This window comes from Melopsittacus undulatus, chromosome 5 (assembly GCF_012275295.1).
Source record: "Melopsittacus undulatus isolate bMelUnd1 chromosome 5, bMelUnd1.mat.Z, whole genome shotgun sequence".
NCBI classification, from domain to species: domain Eukaryota; kingdom Metazoa; phylum Chordata; class Aves; order Psittaciformes; family Psittaculidae; genus Melopsittacus; species Melopsittacus undulatus.
The window spans coordinates 31,498,040-31,502,345 of record NC_047531.1 but is presented as its reverse complement, the minus strand read 5'-3'; positions in this window follow the sequence as shown (position 1 = coordinate 31,502,345).

The following is a 4,306-nucleotide window of genomic DNA, read 5'->3' as shown; positions in this document are numbered from 1 at the left end:
TTACCCCTTATACATATAACTCAACAAAGGGTAGTAGCATAATAAGATCTAAACACTCATATCTCCACTGGATCTTGTGGCCAATTTCTTGAAGATAGTATGCCAAAGAAGTGTCTGCATTCCTCAGAAGGAAATGGTGGAAGCCCAAGCTCTGACTACCCTTGAGTCAAAAAGGTTGAGAATGTCACATATGTGCACTGGCAGAAAGGTACTACAGGCAACTTGAGAACAGAGAACCTGGAGAACATCCCACCAGTTATAGTGGAAGGTCTGCTTCTATGATGGAGACAGAATTATGAAACCAGAAGTAATTCAGTCACCTACTGTCATTTCTATAAACATTTACATTTATAGTAGTATGAAGCTGACTGATAACACCAGTCTGATTATTGTCACATTTTCTTGGTCTATGTCAGATATCTCAGTGCAATAGTGCAGTTGGTGTTGAAATTCATGCATTTTCTCTTTGGCTTGAGATGTCCAGATATGATTCTCGAGAGGAGATTGATACTTATGTAGACATTCTTTTCTTTGTTTCAAGTCACACTCAAGCTTCAACAGTTTCAGTTTTGTGACAGAGTCACAGTATCTTGGATCATCAGAGTGGCAAGAGGAGATAGGTTGAGAAGTTGTCCATTGCCAATCTACTACGTGATGATTCTCCACCTATTATACTTCACTGTTAGGTTAGCTGGCCAATTCTGAAGTCAACCCTACCAGCTCCTTCCAGATCCATCTTACATACTTGCAAGTTTAAGAGATGAAAAGCTCACAGAAGGATTAATATCCATCTGGTATATGACTTCTAGCAGTCAAACAATATGGCTAGGTTTACCCTGTATGAGGCAGATGGCAATCCAAACAGTAAACATCGCATAGTGAAACACAGTCCTGTGTGGAGATACTACCTCAGATTCACAAACATTTCAGTCCCGTGATTGTGGCTGAGTGCCAGAGGTCATAAACCTTTAATCTTAACAGGTTTTAATAGCCCTGGCTTTGTGCCATGTTAATGCAACTTGCCATAGATCCAAGCTAATACCAGTGCTGACTGGGAGCATATAAGGGTTCTCTATACCTGCTTTGTTATGTCTTTAGGATATTTGCCATTCAGTAGTTATCTCCGCACATCAGTAGTTACAGAAGTCTAGATGGGCTTGTCAATGTTCAGGATGCAAGGGAAACTTTCCCCACTAAAATGTTGCCAATGCCCAACTGAGTAATTCCAAGACATTTTGTTTCTTCCTGTGCATTGGAAGAAATTCAATAGTCAACTTATAGAGCTGAAGGGTTTCCTTTGATTTTAACAGTCATTGTATTGAAGATTTTTCACACTTCCTTTATTTAGGAGCTTACTGAAGGAATTGAATTGAAAGTTCCTAAATTTAGAGAATTCTATTCTTACTAAAACTTCCTCCATTTTCATCAATGTCATTCCTCCAGATTTTTTTGGGGAAAGAGGAAAACATTATTTATGGTGAAACATGGAGAAGATTAATAGACTTCAGCCTGATCAGTTTGTAAATGCAAGGGTCTAGAAAGAAAATAAGAGAAAAAAAAAAACTTGGTGTGAATTTCCTAAGCTATCCCTCTAATGGGGGAGAGCACAGTACTTTCAGAAGAAACTGAAACAGAAAACCTAAGTTAATTGAAAGATTCTATTAACAGAATAATCTATATAATTTGCCAAAAAAAAAAATACCGCAGACCAGTGCACTTTTAAGTTCCAAGATAAAAATTTGTAGTTGGAATCCAGGATCCCAAATCCATGACTTCTGAACAGACCACTGGAAACAGCCTTTCAAGTCTCTTAGAACTGTTTACTACCTACAGAATGCCTTTAGTGTACACTCTACATTATCAGCGCCACCTTGAGTGCATCACTAGAAGCAACTCGAGCAACATAAAACTAATCCTCTCTAAAGCACGATTGCATTCCAAAGAAGCATTTTCCAGACTTATTCTCTTTCAAAGACTTTCATATCAGATACACATGGCTGATGCAATAGAATAGAGGCAGGGAGACACCTGCCTTTCATTTTTGTTGCACCTAGAAGAGGTGGAGAAAAGGTATCACAAAAAAAAATTTAGATTCAGCTGAATCCTGCAAGGCAGTGCCTACAGCTTCTGGCTTAATCATCAGCAGAAACTTCCTCAAAATACAGTTAGTGATGATGATGATGATGTCCAAACCAGAACAGAATCCTGTTCACTCTCCAGAGAAATAGAAACAGGTTGCTATGCTTTTTCCATAAACTCTTTTGTTAAGAGTTTGGAGGCAAAAGAGAGCAAAACAAATGGATAAGATGCCATAGATATTGTATGTTGATTAAGTAATTGGTTTTATCTCGATTTCTATACACATTCTGTTTACAGCCTGCTTGTATCAGACCCCTACTCATTTAAAGCAAATTCCTGTATATAATCTTAATAGCAACAGAGAATCACAGAATCACAGAATCCCAAGGGCTGAAAGGGACCTCAAAAGATCATCTAGTCCAACTCCCCTGCAAGAGCAGGGTAACCTAGAGTACATCACACAGGGAATGTCAGGAAGTTTGTTATGGGATTCACACCTGATTTTCCATTGCTCTCTGCCTAGGAAAAATTGATTTATTTACTCTAGGTTTCTTCTGGTAGAACTGAATAGGACCTAGTTTACCGTTACACTATTTCAGTTCAATACTGTAAAAATTAAATGCAAACCAAACAGAGTTATACTAGTATGTTCCTGGAAAAAAAAATCAGTAGTTAATTGGGCCCTTAATCTGAAGATGATGTTCCTCTCCATGATTTGTGTCTGTATCAGTAAATTTGTAAATGCTGTTAGTGTTCAGAGCTGCTCAGACTTACTTTTCAAACCCACTGACATCCATAGGAACACTGTACTTGTCTATGGTTCTGATAAAGAGACCCCTGGCACTGATACTACACTACTGAAGCTGCTTATTTTAATTTTTTAAACAAACCAGTTGTTACTGTGGTTGCATATTTTTTATTATTACCTATTTTAAAGAATAAACAAAATAGGAATATAGGCTTAACAAAACAGCATTTTCTTGCATTGTAAATGTGTATGCAAAAATTCAGCTGTTAACAAGTACTGATTACTCATTTCTGGCAAAACAATGCAAAGAGGCTAAAAACAGGGCATCCTGCTCTGCTGACTGAGAAGCATACGCTGAAAAAGCAAAGCTTCAGATCTTTATTACTGTATGTGGTCTTAATTTTAAGTCTGAGAAGACACTCACTATTGAATAGGAAAATCACAGCTCCTGTCTTTTATCAGAAGAGAGCTCTCTCCACCTCTAATGTCACAGAACTCCTTACTACCACTGGTGATCTTTGTTCCTCTCACTCCAGTCTTCCACATCTAGTACCAGTTGCCTTCCTGTTACATCTGGGGTCCACCTACTTCTGCTGTGGGAATGTTTCTTTTCAGTAGCACGGGATGAATTGAATGCTTTGCCTCTGGCCCTCTTCCTTATTTATGTTCTGTCTTAAAAATGTGTCTAATGTAACCCAAACTGACCTGCATGCTTATATATCCCTTAAACATTGAACACAGTTTCCAGGCTAAACATTGTAAGCTTCTATACTATAAGGTCAGAGTGACATTGACTACTATTAGTTAATAATTGTAGAGTTGTAAAATAATTTCATAATTTATAAAATTGAAATACTTTATTAGGTGAACAAGTCTAATATTAAAATTAATTAGTGTTGCACACTAGTGAGATTTGCAAATGGCAGTAAAGTACCCATTACCAAGAAAATAAATGTACTTGCCATCATATGAAAATGTACCAAGCATTCTGCATGCTAATAACTCAAAATGAGTCCTAACTATATAAATATAAATTCTATCATTTCAAAACAAAGATTATTTATATTTAGAGCCATGACCACTAAGAAAGATAAAAAATAATTTATGCAAATTTTTCAAAAGTGGTTTTCTTTCTTTGAGCAGAGTTATTCCCAATTTTATTGTTTCAAGACATTCTGCACAGTTCTTTTATGCATGTGAAGCTGGAACCTGTCCAGACAGGGAGAGAGATCTATCCATACCTTGGTTTTGCTATTGAATGGATCATTTTAATTATGTGACGTCATAACAGTATGTTTCTATGTCCTTATATAAAGCCTTGACTATAGCATCTCCACATCATGAGAGAAGTGAAAAGGGATCATTTTATTTGGAGGCTGAACACAGAGTTTGAATGGGATATTTAAATTTCTTTAAGCACAGGTTGTTGTCCTTCTTCTGAATTAAAGCAACTAGCTTTACAAGAAGTAAATCAGCTGG